The sequence below is a fragment of the Anser anser genome, assembly GCF_964211835.1.
Source record: "Anser anser genome assembly, chromosome: 19".
In the NCBI taxonomy this organism is placed as follows: domain Eukaryota; kingdom Metazoa; phylum Chordata; class Aves; order Anseriformes; family Anatidae; genus Anser; species Anser anser.
The window spans coordinates 14,893,169-14,907,648 of NC_139740.1; the positions used below are offsets into that span (position 1 = coordinate 14,893,169).

At 61.1% G+C, this 14,480-nt stretch overlaps 1 protein-coding gene across 10 annotated transcripts in view; it reads left to right on the plus strand.

Moving 5' to 3' along the window:
* The window catches only part of RBFOX3 (RNA binding fox-1 homolog 3), a 174,877-nt gene that overhangs the window by 36,012 nt on the left and 124,385 nt on the right, over window positions 1-14,480 (plus strand). For 4 of the 10 annotated variants that reach the window (XM_083805121.1, XM_083805128.1, XM_083805127.1 and 1 more), the window contains exon 1: window positions 518-716. The exons of 3 other annotated variants lie outside the window; for them this stretch is intronic. The gene's annotated coding sequence lies outside the window, so the exon portion shown is untranslated. Of the gene's footprint in view, window positions 1-511; window positions 717-14,480 lie in introns of those variants that run through there. 3 more of the 10 variants (XM_083805118.1, XM_083805120.1, XM_083805125.1) reach the window with 2 other exon arrangements.

Genomic DNA, 14,480 nt, shown 5'->3' on the forward strand with positions numbered 1-14,480 from the left:
GCCGCCGGGGAGCCCCCGGGGGCAGCCCCTCGCCCACCCGCACGCAGCAGCGAGCCCCCCCCGCCCCCCCCGGGGGACAGGACCGGCCCGCAGCAGCCCGCGGTTCCCCCCCCGAGCCGGGAGCGCGCCTCGTGCCCCGCCAGGAGGTGCCTCGCGCCGCGGGAACGCGCCGGGCTGCGGCGGGAGCGCGCCCGGGGGGCACCGGCCGGGGGGGGAGGAGGAGGAGGAGGAGGAGGTGGGAACGCCGCTCCACGGGGGGGGGGGGGGGGGGGGCTCGGGCGCGCCCCCCGGTGCCGGGGCTGGGCGCGGAGGGGGGGGGGCGGTAGCGGGGGCAGCTCCGGGCCGGGGGCGGTAGCGGGGGCTTGGGGCGGGGAGGAGGAGGAGGAGGAGGCGGGGGCCGGGGGGAACCGGGGGGCGGCGCGGCCGCACGTGCCCCCGCCCGCGGCTCTCGGTGGCGGCGGCCGGGGGCGGGCGCGTTCGTTGCATCGCTCGTTCTCTCGCTCGGCGGCTCCGGGGGCGGCGGCGCGGGCGCAGCCGCTTGCGAGGCTGCCCGGCGAGGCGAGCCCAGGCGGTGCCAGCCCGGGCGGTGCCGCGCCGCCTCCCGCCGCCTCCCGCCGCCGGGCCGCCCCGGTCGCCGCTGCTCGGGAGATGCCGCTCGGCGGGCGGGGACCCGCGGCTGCCCTGCGCCTCCGCCGCCGCGGCGGGGACCTCTGAGAGTGAGTCACCGGAGGGGGGGGGAGGCGGAGAGGGGGGGCGGCTCGCCCCGGTCCTGTGCCGGTCCTGTGCCGGTCCTGTGCCGGGGGCGGCGGGGGAGCTCCGCCGGGGTGTCCCCGGGGCCGCCCCGGCCGGGGGAAGGCGGGCGCGGGTCGGGGCCGGGGGGGGGGACGCGGCATCGCCGTGCCCGGGGCCGCCGGGGGGAGGTTTCCCCTCGGGGGTGCGGCGCCTTCCCAAAGCTGCCGGCGCTCGGGGCCGCGAGCTGCTCGGCGCGGCGGTAACGGCGGCGGCCCCTGAAGTTGGCGGCTGCAGCCTCCCGCTTGCCCGCAGAAGAATCCTGGCACAACTTCTCGTTAAGTTTGCGGTGCGGGTTCTCAGCGGATGTCTTAATTAGCTGCTGCTGTTAACGGGAACGTTATGCTAATTAAAATCACACCCTCCAGGTGAAGGTAAATTGTAAGAAAAAGTTGGGCGAGGTGGAGCCTGGATCGGTGGGGTGAGGAGGAGGAGGAGGAGGAGGAGGAGGAGAGGCTCCCGCGGGGGCCAGCAGCCTCCACGGGTGGGCGAAGCTGCAGGGGCAGAGCTCGGCCCCGCCGGGAAGGAGCACAGCGAGGCGAGGAGCTCAGCTTGGGCAGCTCTCTCTGGGTTTTTCCTCTCCTGAAGCGGGTGCCCGTCTCCAGGAATGTCGCTGCGAGGCTGTGCTGGCGTGCCGAGGGCTCCCTGCATGGGGAGGGAGCCGAGGCCTTCCAGAGTCACCTGGTTTATTTGTGTTGCGTGTGTAAATGCACAGCGCCGTTGTTCAGCCGCCCATATGCTGACGATCCTCCACCGGTGTGCATGCCAGGAAGCTGTACGGCGTGCAGCACCGCGTCCAAGTGTTTCAACACAGACGTTTGAAGTAAACAAGCATGGCACGGGGTCCGGGAGCCGCCGTGGTGCTGGGCAGGCCTGCGGGGGGCATGGACGGACCCTGCCCCTCTCCCCACAGCACCCAGAGCCGGCGCAGCTCCTGCCCGGGGGCCTGGAGAGGCTTCGTTAGCGTCGGTGCGCGCAGGCGGGGTTGGCGAGGGGGGCGAGCAGGGATGCGGGGATTTCTCAGCTTCTCACTCCAGTAAGCGTGACATTAACAGCACCGACTGTTTTCGGGTTGCTTTTTGTGACGGTTTGGAACTTGCTCGCTGCCTCCACGGAAACCTGGCCCCGAGCAGGGGTGTTCCCTGCTGCATGCTTTCCTGTCCCGGTACCAGCCTGCCCCTGGGTTCCTCGCGGGGCTCGGGGCATGGCCGGCACTGCCGGGGGCGGCTGCACCATGCTGCGTGCTTCGGGGGGCTGCGGCAGGGGAATGCCTCGCTCCTGCTCCCTGCTCGTTCTGCCTGGCATTCTCCAGGATGTCCGGAGGCTTGTGGTTCATCTTGCAGCCTTTCAGAGGTGTATTCTGCTGCTGCTGTTTTATTTGTATTACAACAGTACCCGAAGGCTGCAGTCAGGCTGGAGGCCTTGTTCTGTTGGGTGCTGTGCAAATGCAGATTAAGACAGTCCGTTCCCCAAAGAGCTTCCTGGCTTCAGGCTAAAATGGTTGAGGCGTGATAAAGCCACACAAAGCGAGAAATGAAGGCTATTTTTCTGTATAATAGATGGAGAAAGTGCTTGGAGTTTATAATTTTTTGTAGAGGGATGATTGCAGCGGGTTGGGGCTGGCAGGGCTGCCCAAATCTGGCCAGTCGTTGGGAACTTGTTCTTGGCTCTGGGGAGCCGTGAAGAGGCTCTGTTTGTTATTCCAGAGAAAATACATGAGAGGTTTTTTTTTTTTTTCCTCCTTTGAAGTGATCTGTAGGATTGTTCAGCACCACAGAAAGCCTTGGCACAAGGGCACGTAAATGCTTTGCTGCAGCATTCGGTAAACTCTTGCCAGGGTTACAGCTATCGCTTTTGGGGCATGGCTTTAGGACTCTCTCACATGGCTCAGAGGGTCACAAATTCTGTGTAGTGAGCTGAGCTGGTAGTTTCAGGGCACCAGATAAGGGGGCCCAGGCACGGGCCCTGCTGGCTGGTGCTGTGGCTGAGATCTGAACCGCACCAGATCCTCGAGGGGCGCAGAGGGTGCTGGGGCAGGGCAGCACCCCACAGCTGTGGCTCTTGCTCGTTCGTGGCAGTTTGGGAAGCAGCCAGGGACAGACTTCCCAGAGCTGGAGGTGCTGAAGGAGGCATCTCGGGCAGCCGTCTCCTCCTGGAGCCCGGTCGGTGCGAGGCAGTGCTGTTGGAAATGCGAGGCTGGCATCCCCCTGTGGGGTACCCTGTGCCTTGCCGCAGGGCTGCTGCGGTGCCTGTCCGTTCCTTTCCTGCTTCTCGTGATGGCAGGAGGGGCCCTGGCAGCCTGGGAGGTTTTAGGTCATGTCTCTAGGTTTGCTGACGCTTGCTCCATGTTTTTCCTCTGAAAAACCAGCTCCTCCAGCTCTCCTTTCCCAAACCTTTCCAGTCGTGTGAGCTCGGTGTGTTTCCCACTTACACAGTACCTTTTTATCAAGGTATAGATTTCTTCCCTTTCTGTTTCAGAATAAAGGGCTTCTCTCCCAGTTGCACTTATTTCTCCATCTCCCATCACTAGAACATGTCGTCCTTAATTACTGCGTTCACATCCCGGCGGTGGGATGGTCGGGCAGCCTGCGCGGTGCGTTTGCTGGTGTTGGAGCCTGTCTTTCCGTGCTACTGCTGCTGATTGCTAATGCTTTGCCTCCTCCTCCTGCAAGGCAAGCTGCTCCTCTCCCATCCGGGGCGTAGTTTCTGTGTGCAGCAGTTCAGCTCGTTTGCCACGAAGCCTTAGGGGGATGCCCCGGATCTCCCCGGCCAGGGGGGAGCGCTGGGCTTGGGCACCTGGGGGGAGCGGGTGTCCCCGTTACAGGCTCACATCTCAAGCAACTCTTCTAGCATGGGTTGCATTTGCTTATTCGGTATATAAATAAAGGTTTTTAAGTGTGTGCATTTACTAAATTAGTTTGTCGTCACAATTTTTCAAATGGATCAGCTGACGGTAGATAAATGCCTCTGAAGGTTATTGAGATAATAAAAGGCATGAGGGAAGTTCCTTAATTTATTTGAGTTCTCTTTTAATTTATGGTGTTATGGGGTGAGAGCACGCTGAATAATTAGTTCTTATGAATGGCTTGCTGCATGGAACCAACCTCTCCATGGAACCTCCGTGGCAGAGGAAGGGGAGCTGGCGGTGAGGCTCAGCAGGGAGCGGTTTAACAGGAGGTGGTGCCGGCGCGGTGCCGTGTGGACGCGCACAGCCAAGTCGTGTGCTGCTGGCAGTCAAGCTCCTCGTGCCTCGCCGAGGTGTGCTGAGCCAAACCCAGCTTTCTTCTCTTGCGCTGTCTGCTTGAGCGTCTCCAAGTTCTTCCCAAAAGCCGAGAGCAGCTTGGGGCTGGGCAGGCTGGTAACAGGGCAGGAGCCAGCTCGGTCGTGCCGCAGCCCTGCCAGGGGGCTCTGCTGGTAACATCGCCCCTTTTTCCATCCAGAATAAGCAAACGTGAGAGGTTCAGGTGCCTTTCCTGAGGTTACGGAGTGAGTCAGTGCCTCAGCTGGGTTTTAAAGGTGACCTGCAGAGCATTTGCTTGTAAATGGGTTTGAACGCCTTTTGCTTATTGCCGATGAATGCAATGCGGTGTAAAGGAGACATCTCTTTAAGCGTGCGGGCTGACAGGCCTCCCACGTCTTGGCTCCGAGGTCGTGGTGACCCACCCTCCCCTCCCAGCCCCTTCTCCTGCCCCTCCGCTGGTGCTCAGCTCGGGCCTGCAGCATCTGCTCCATCGCTTCTCCCCCCGGGGTGCTCCTCCGTGCCGGGCCGGGCGGCGCGGGGCTGCAGTAGCAGCTGCTTTGCCTCCCGAGCCCCTCGTAGCAGCAGGGCTGTTTGTTGCCAGCGCTGTTCCAGTGCTTTCTGCTGGAGTCGTTTGAGGTATTTCGGGATGTGCGTTCTTGCAAATTAATTGACAGGCTGAGATACCAGACGAGGAAGCACATCTTTCTTCTCTGTTATTTCATTAGTTATTGAGATTAAATTTTTTTTTTTGAAACTTTATTTTTAATAAAGCAGTCTAAAACTAGCTCTCTCCTTTGCTCAGTTCGCACTCTGTGATGCTCCAGGCATCATTGTGTCTTCCAGACTCGACAAGATTGAATTTCTAATGGGTAGAAATGAGCGCACGAGCGCGGGATCCCTTTTCATGTTTTGTTCTCCAGCGCGGGCGCGCAGCAGCCCCTGTCCCTGTGCCAGCGGCGTGCTCGAGCCCCAGCTCCTCTCTCATACCTCCTGCCCGTGTCCCTCGGTCCCCAATGGGGCCCCAGCCGTGCTTGCACGCTTTTGAGCTCCTCTGCCCGTTGTCCACTGCCGAGCCCCTCGTGCCACCAGCTTCGCTGGCGCCAGCTCCCTTTCAAGCTGCGCTCTCCCTCGGTGGCTCTCTCCACGTTCCTCTGACCGCTGCGGGCAGGAGACCTTTTATTTTATTTATAGCCGGGGTACAAAGCCGTGCTGCTGGCTGGGAAGCGTGTTCCTGGGCTGTGTCCTGCAGCGAGGACAGGCTCCCCGCGGAGGGCCCGAGCAGCCCGGCGGCTCCTGGCTGGCGGCGAGGGGCACTTGGAGCTGCTGCTGCTTGCTTCCCGTTAGGTGGTTGGGGCTTGGAAGCTGCAGCTGATCACGTGAGCTTCCCGGGCAGAGGCTGGCACCGGGAGTGGGTGGGAGGGGGTGTGGGGATCGCCCGGCACCCCCACGTCGGGTGGCAGCCGGGGGGATGCTGCTGAGCCCCCCGGGGAGGGTGGAGGTGGAGGCACAGGAGGGCGGCAGCAGCTCCTGGGGCCGGTGCTGAGCCCTGCCCGTGCCCCTCGTCCTCGTCACCGGTGTGCCTGGTGCTGTGGGACCCCCCCCCATGGCTCGGGGGGCGCGGGGCCAGCCTGCCCTCGGCCGGCTGCGGGGGGAGAGGGCGCAGCTGGAGGAGCGGGCTTGCTGAAGTTGGGAAGGGCCAAGGCTTTCTTTGGAAATTCTGGGTTTCTTGAAACTGGGGATCCGCGTAACGACCTGACTTACTGTAATCTGTTAAAATAATTTCAAGGAACACTTGGGCAGGTCATGCGCACTGCTGGTGTTTAGAGAAACTCAAATTATTGAACCGGAGGAAGTCATTACAACTAGAATTTATGGAAGTGATAAAACAACTTTTGACAACAGGTTCACCTCCTCCTGCAGCCAGAGAGAGAATATTTTCCTCTTGTCAGATCAATAAACAATTAATTCTAGTGCAGGGAGCCAGAGAAAAAGAGTTTTTCAGATTTCTGAACTCTTAATCAGGCTCTGGGTAAAACATAGATGCGAGAATTTCAGATCTGCTTCTAAAATTGTGACCTTGATAACTAGTTCTTAAATTCCTGAACCGCAGATGATACTTCCTTTGCTGAATAAATCTACTTTTAAATATAGAACTTGTTCCTAGATATTTATGCTTCCAACATGTTTAACGTAGCTTTACTTAATAATCTGCTTCAAAATGCTGACTTTTTCCCCCATGTTTTAATTGAATTCTAATTTCTATTCAGAACTAGCTTAAATTAAATGAGTTTAAAAAACATAGTAAATAATAAATATAATTCCCTTAGCCTTAACATAAGCTGTGAAAATAAGGAATTGAAATAACTATTTAAATCTGCACGCAGAATGTCCTTCTCCGTAACACAGGAACTGGCATCCTTTTGTTGAATGTGATGTCTCTGTGAATTAACCACCGAGAAAGAAAAATTAATTCTGGGGGGGGTACCCGGCGTGCAGGCGGAAGCACGGTGAGATGCAGCAATGCTTTTTTTTTTTTGGGGTGGGGGGGTAGCACTGTCCGCCCCCAGCGCTGTGGGCAGGGGATGAGGCCACCGGGGATGGGGGGGGCTGCGGTGCTCGGCTGTGGGGGGAGATTTACAGCTCTTCCCTGCTCCGCTTGATGGACAATTAAAGTGCTGCACGGCTGGCAGGGAGCGATGCCTCCGAGAGGCAGCAATGGTCGGAATAAATCAGTCACCTTCCGCGGCTCCGGAGGCACCGTGCGCAGCCGGGGGGGCTGCGACTTCCATCGGCCGAGCCCTCCCCGAGGGGGCCTGGGGGCTTCTGGTGCCTCTGCACGGGGCCGAGCGTGGTGGCTGGCGGCTGGGGAGAGGCGCGGGGCAGCGCCAGGGCCCCGCTGAGCCCTGGGGTGGGCACCTGCAGGGTTTGGGGGGTGGCGCTGAGGGACCCCAGCTGCTGCCAGATCCTGCGCCAGCTGCCTCGTGCGGGTTTTCTGGCTGACGGATGTGGAACGTTTTAATGAACCTTCCCCAAACACCACTCAGGTCTCCCGATGCCTTAGGGGCATGGCACTGTCAGGGTACGGGTACCAGCGAGCATCCCTCTGCAGGCTGGGGATGGCCGTTTGCTCTCCCGGTAGTGGCTGGGGTTGTCTGAGAGCATTTTATAGGGGGGGGGAAAAAAGGGCAGGGGATCCCTCCCGGCTTGCAGCTTGACTTCTGGAGAGGGCAGGAGTTCCTGCCTGCTGGTAGCGTGCGGGGAGCTGATGCACGCCGTGCGCTCGCTCCCTGATTTAGGGACAAATGCTGCGTATGGATCTCATCTGGGCCGTGGCAAGGTGACCCCCCGGGGCTGGGGTGTCACCGCTCCGCCGGGTCTGCCCGGCCGGGGGGCTCGGCACAGCGTGGTGGCTGCCGCTGGCACGCAGCGCTCTGCGCCCGGGGGCTCTGCAGGCAGCCCAGGTAATCTGCATTTGGGTGCAGCGCCTGCTGCAGTCGCTCAGAGCCGCGCTGCGGCCCCCGGGCACGGGGCGCTCCCGCTGCGCGCCGGCGGCTCTGGCAGGGATGTGCCGGGGCGGCCGGGGGCTGCGGCGCCGCGGGGGCTTCCCCCGTGCCCCCCGCGGGAGGAGGGGGTCGGGGCTCCGCCGCAGAAGCCCCGAGCGCCGCGCGTAGGCAGGCGCTGCATGGGAAGGCGCTCGCAGGCAGATCCGGGTGAGAATGTGCTTCATGGAATATGCAAATCTGGGTATAGAGAGGGGCCTAAATAATTATACGCAGAGCCAGATTTTTTTAAATAAAGCTATCTACAGTATATTGCAGAAGTAATTAGGAATCCTGAGCTAGCTGTATCTCGATCTTTATAGCAACATAGCTGATAAAGCATGATTCAGGGACCTCGTTATCTTTTTTTAAAGAAGTTTTTATTTAACTTCCGTGAAGTTGCCATGGTTACTCCTGTGCATGGCTTCCATGCCTCTCGCGCCTTAAGTGCAGCTGCTAGCATTAAGAATTAAAACATCTACATTTGGAGCAGCCCTGGCCTCCCCCAGCTGTGAATCCCGGTTGTGCTCTCGTGTGGGAGAGGCTGTGATTCAGGGAGCCCTGATTTTTACCGAGCCTGGAAGGGGCTTTTCATCTCCCGTGCTTGGACTGCTCGGCTTAATAAAGCATCGCCCTTCCCCTGCCCAACAAACGGCCCAGCAGGAAAAATTTGGGGGGTGGATTTGGGTCCCCATCAGCATGGGAAGGAGACGCTCGTGTCTTGTTTCTGGCCTGAGCTGCCTTGCTGCTGTCTTTGGAAACACGGAGGAGCAACGCGGCGTGCGCGGCCGTGGCTCTGCACGCCCTGCAGCTCTGTCTTCACGCCCAGCGGCACGATGGCCTCATCCACACCTCAGCTCCAACCTCCAAAACCGGGGTTGGGGCTGCGGCTCCTTGCCCGGGGCAGTGCAGACCCGGCCCTGGTGGGCTGCTCTGAGCGGGGCCCGGGAGGGCGCGTGGGGCTGCGAGGTGCTGGCTGTTGGCGTGGGCTGGGTGCTCCCCGCGTGGCTGGCTGGGGACGGTGCTTTGTGCACCGAGCTGTGCCCAGCTGCCCCACGCCAAGAAGTGAGATGGGGACAGGGCAGGGGGCAGGTGTCGGTGACAGTGGGACCGGCACCCAGGGGTCGCAGTGTGCTCGGTGCTTTGGCTGCTGGGGCCTCGCCGCCGGGGAGCAGGGCGCTCAGCGCGCCCCAAACGAGCGCTCTGCCCTTCCCGAGCCAGGGGCCGCCGAGGATGCAGGCGTGGGAGCCGAGGTGGGGTATGAGATCAGTCTGTTTCCATGGCGATGGCCATGACATAAGATAGCAACAGGAGATGTATCGTGGTAGCGTGTCTGGAGCTAGGCAAAGCCAAGAAGTTGGGGAGCCGAAGAGGCGGCAAATCCCCCCCCGCCTGGCCGGGGCTCCGGGTGCTGGCTGGGATGCTGGAGAGCGGTGAGCCTCCAGAAGGGCAAATGGACCTGCAGCAGCTCCGAGCAGTTGTTCCTGATGAGAGAGAAGCTGTGCCACTGCCTCCCCCCTCCGGGGAAGGGCTTTGATTTTCGCTGGCAGGGGCACTTGGGTCCCGCAGGTGCTGGGAGCCGCCGCGCGGATCCGCTGTGCCGCTTCCCGTCCCCGCAGCGCGGGCCAGGTAATTAGGAGCCGTGCACCAGGCTGGTAATAACAGCCATCTGTCCAGGGCAGGACTGAACTTTGTCCTCATTATGTCTGTCAAAGTTTTGTCAAGCTTCCCCTCCTGCTCCTCTCGGCATTTTTAAGCAGCGAAGGGTGGGAGGGTGCGTGGGAGGTGAAGCCGCACCAGAAATAATTCCGGGAGCTGGGGCGTGCGGGCGGCGCTGCGGGAAGGCACCTCGCTCCTCGCAGCCCTGCGGCTGGGCCGCCGCCGTGTTCTGCTGGTTCAGAAAGTCCCCCAGCTGAAGTGAACAGCTTCTGTTTGTTTGTCTCGCCTTTCTTCCTCCTCCCTCCCTTTCTTCATCTCTTTTTCCCCTTCTCTGTTTTCCTTCCTGATGAAAGATTTTCTTGCAGTGTCAAGGCAATGTGACCTGGTTCCGTAATAAAGAGGAGGCTTATTAGAATTAAAGCCCAACAGTGTTAAAAAAGCAATCTTTGCAAGATTGAGGCCATGGGGGAATTGTAAATTCTCAGCGAAGACCTCATTTAAAGACTGGGTTGAAAACACATGCACACACACACTGCAGCCTTGCCACGCGAGGGGAAGTTCGGTTTGAAGGAAAATTTGGGGGATGGTGGAGGGAGCAGGGCAGCGCTCAGGGCCTTTTGGGGTCGCACGGGATTCTCCTGTTTGATGGGTGCTCTTGCTCCTCAGCCGGGGTGGCTCCGTGAATGACCTTTGGGGTTGGTTTTCCTTGCTCCTCCGGGGACGTTCCCATGGCTCTGTCCCCCCAAATACTGGTCATCCTCGCTCGGTGTGGCTGCAGTGGGAGCGATGCCACCCTGTGCTGGGCAGCTGCTGGGCTCCTTGGGGCACGCCGGGCTCCTCGGGGCACTCGTCCCTCCCCAGCGCCCCAGCTCTGCAGACCCTGCCTGGAAGCCAGCAGGCGCAGCCTCCCCAGGGATGCTCCCCACGCGCTCCTAAGCTGTGGCACGGATGAGTGCCCGTGGGATGGCTTCCTCCTCGTCCTGCTGCAGGGGGCCTTTCTCTCCCGCGTGCTCCTCTGGGAGCGTGGATGTGGCTTTGCCTTGCCCGTGGAGCAGCTGAGCACGTCGGAGTGTCTGGGGAGGAAGGGCTGCGGTGGGCAGCGGATGCAAGACCCCTCTTCCCTCCACAGCCTCTCCCCAAACTCCCTCGCTCCTCCTCCTGCTAATGTTTTCTCATCAGGCTCTGGCTGTAGTGTGGGCTGCCGCTGCGTTCCCATTATCAGGTGTGGGAAATGAATGCGAAACAAGTGGAGTATCTGTCAGAAAGGCCCCCAAGCCTCCCGCTGTCCACAGAGCAGCAGTCCCTTCCATTCCCCACGGTGGTCTGTTGTCATGATTTGCTGTTATCTGTCTAATTAGAAAGTAAGCTCTCCTGGCAGGGAGCTCGGCTGCTTCTCTGGCGCTAAGTGCCACGCACACCTGTGGTGCGGTATAAATGAGGATATCTTAAGCAAGCAAAAGGGAGGGTTGATTTATGAATGTTCATCAGCTCGCCTGCCCAGCGCCGGGGCCACGGGAGCCCGGGCTCCCCTGGGTGCGTCGCGAGGAGCCGGCGGGCGCAGCACGCGCCGAGGGGACGCTGCTGGCAGCCGGGGGTGCTCATGCCGATGCCCGAGGTCGGTGGCGATGCTCTTGGTGAAGATGGAGTGTAAAGTTCGGGAGGTGGGACGGGTGTGGAGCTGGTGCTGCTGGGAGAAAGCAGCGGGCGCCTGTTGTGGTTTGTGGGCCCGTGCTGCTGGGACAGCCGAGGAGATGTCTGGTGGAGGGGCAGATGCGCGTTTGCCAGTGGATCTTATCAGTGGATAGGACATCGGAGAGCTTTTTCTCACAGTTTTCATTAAAGCGTGGGGGGAAATACGTGGCAATTAAGTTCGGTGTCTGTGCTGTATTCCATAAAATATGGTGCACAGTTCAGCTGTAGCCTTCGTTGTCACTTCTGCTCCTAGATATTTATAGCTAACCAGACCTGTGCACAGCCCAGCACATGCCTGTTCAGCTCTGCACCGTGAGCGCGTCTGTGCCCAGAGAGCGGGGCAGGGGCTGCAGCCCTGGCCTGGGGGCACGGGCAGTGCTCGGGGCTTCTGCTGCGGGGCTGGGTGCTGGGTGCCGAGGAGCCGTGCCTGGGGGGGGGAGCGTGGGGCAGGGGCCACCGCGGTGCTGGCTCACTGCTCTGCCGCCACCAGAGCCTGCAAGCAGGGTTTGGAGCCTGAGGTGATGCGTGGGCACCGTGCTGCTGCGCCTGCACCCACGCTGGCATCCCACCTGGCCGGGTCCTGCTGCGTGCTGCAGCCAGCCCGGTGTCGGGCTCCTTGGGCAGCGGGGCAGCTGTGCGCGGAGGTTGGAGGTCTCAGGAGCACAGCTGCTAGAAATGAGAGCTCTTGTGGGTGCTGTGTGGCTGTGGAGCGTGGGTGCACAGCGCGGCTGTGAGGCTGGGACCCGTGCAGAAGGAAAGCCTGGCAGTGGCTTTGCTCTGTGCAGCCATCGCTGATGGACGGGTTTGCTAACTCGGCCTCGGAGCTCGTGCTGCACGTGGGGAGCCGCGGGGCAGAGCAGGCTGCTTCAGACCGTGACCCGGGTCAGGACCTGGGCTGCTCTTTCCTTCTGCTTTAACCCTGTGCCAAGCGGGTGAAGGTCTCGTGTGCCAGGACTTGTGCTCACCCTGAGACCTAACTTAGGTTTGGGCAGCATGGGGGGCTCGAGCAGACAGCTCTGGGACCTCCCGGTCAGCTCCTGGCCTTGGATCTGCCACAAAATCAGCGCAGAGCAGCCTGTGCTGCGGGGGAGCCCCTTCCCAAAGGGGTCCGAGCAGACCTCTGTCCTGCTCCGGGCAGCTCGGGGCTCTGGGAGGGCCAGGCTTGTGCTGCCACCTGTCCCTAACATGCGCTTAATTTAGTGTCTGGTCTAGGAGCCCTTCGCTTCAGGATGAATGGCCTCTCTGTTCAGAGCCTGCATGAGTTACTCTGACATTTTGCTACTCAGTAGAGGTGGGTAGAGGAGAGTTGGGTATTAGATTGGGTGATAGGCAAGAGAAGCAATCTCTGGGAGGCCATCAATTTGGATTAAGCTTTGTGGACTGGGATGTAGGGTAATCACCATCCTTCATTTCAGAGAGGTAAGAAACAAGTCAGCTTCTTTATGGATCATTATTGCTGCAGCAGGAATTGCTTCCACCCCAGCTATGGGCACGTATCCTCGCCGGGCTGGAGGCAGCCAAGGAGGGTGTAAAGCCAAAGGAGCGAGGCGACCACAGCAAAGCACGGCAGGGCAAACGTGGAGGTGGGAGCAGGGCTCCGGCTGCGACCCTTGCAGGGCTCCCTTGGAGCCTCTTTTTCCTCCCCGTGGGGCAGCCTCTGCCCGGTGGCTGGCTCCTTGCTCGGCGGTTGCAGGATGCTGGGGGTGCCTGGGGGGGGGACAGCGGTGCCTGGGCCGGTGGGAGCCCCTGCAGGGAGCTGCCGCACTGCCCCCTGCGTGGGCTGGCCCCCCAGGGCCGGGTCCCTTCTGCTCTCCCTGGGGCCAGTGCTTTGCATCCCCTGGACACGGCTTTCTGGGCATCCTGCAGAGCTCAGCACCCGTCCCCGCGGAGGGGGCACCGCTCCGCGCACCCGCAGCCTCCTTGGTTTCCGCAGCTCCCCCTGCGCGGCGCCGCGATGGCAGAAGTTGCTCTGGGCCTCTGACAGCAGCGTTCTGCGAGGCATCCACCTCCCTCCCACGCTCGCCCACGCGCAGCCAGTGATAAAAGGCTCAGCCCAGTAAACAAGGGGGAGAGGGAGAGCGGTGAGATGAAAATGGGGCAGCGGTCTGAGCGGGGGAGCCGAGGCGCTGGGGCTGCTGCGGCTGGGGAGGCGCCTGCGGGCCCGCGGCGGGGAGGTGCAGGCAGGCTGGCGGGGAACAGAAAGCTGTGCTGGCCCCGCCGGGCGGGAGCCCCTCTTCCCTTTTGTTTGTACTTTTATTTTTTTTTTTCTCCTTAATCTGAGTGCTTCATTTTCCAGAAGCTGTCATTTTACATAAACCTCTCAGCGAGGTACATCCATTCCCACTGCCAAAATCTCCATATCAAACACTTGTAACATGCCGCTGAACTGACAGCCCTGACTATACACGCTCCGTGCCTTTACAAAGGGATGCTGCGTCTGTGAAGGATATAAATACACGCATTGAAATGACACGCAGCACGCTCACTCTCCAGCTCGCTCGCCCCCTGTTCTCTCGCTGCCCAGTTAAGATGTGGCTGCAGCCCCTGCGGAGGTGCCCGCAGAGCCTCTGGCGGGGAGCGAGGGGCAGGGGGGTGATGCGGGGGCACCGGGGGAGCGTGGCCGGGGGCTGCGGCGTGCGGTGGAAGCCGGTGCGCAGGCCGTGCGTGCGGCCCTGGGCTCCCAGGGAATCCTTTTGCAGCCTGGATGCGGCTCCGTCCGCACCTTCTGCCTCGTAGCACCTGCGGGTCGGAGCGTGGCCCAGCTCTGCTCTCGCGGGTTCCCTCGCTGATGCTGCAGAGGCTGCCCCGGGACGGGGTGCGTGTCCCTGCCCCCTGCTTCGCCTCGAGCTCCCCGCTGCGTGGCGGCTCCAGGAGCCTGGGGCTGGTGCCGCAGCCCTGGGTTAAACCCTGCTCGGGGGGTGTTGTGCACCGGTGGGGCTGCTCGGCTTGGAGCTCTCCTCTTGCCCCAAATCCCATTTTAATGGGAATGTGGGGACAGAGAGAGTTAAACAGTCAAACCGAGCTCTTTTCAAAGATTTTTTTTTTTATTTTCTGCTGGATGAAGTTCAAATCCAACCCCAAATCTCTGTTTCTTTGCAAAGGAGAAAGAAGGAAATGTAAAATACTCTCCCATCCCCCCAAGTCTATCAGTCTTGCAACTGATGAACGAAATCATCCCTGCTCTCCTTGGGATTCCCCTCCCTCCTCTTTGGAAAGAAGTCGCTGCTGTTCCTGACATCCCGACAACATTTCAGTAGTGCTGCTGGCCTGGCCCTGCGCTCGGTTGTCCCACCAGGATGGGGTGTGGGCCCCCAGGGAGGCACCGCCGTGCCAGCAGGGTGCAGCCAAGCGGGCTCTGTTGGGGGGCTGGGGGCTCTCGGGGTCCTTCCCCCTCCCCAGGGCTGGCCCGGGGTTGGGGCGACCGCTCGGGGCCACCTTGTTCCTCCTGCACCCTGAGGTGCCCGGGGGACTCGGGGCTGGTGCTGGTGGGGCTGCGGGGCAGCAGCAGTGGTTGGAGGCCTGGGCATGGGGGGGGTGAGGGACGTGGGCTGCAGGGCTGG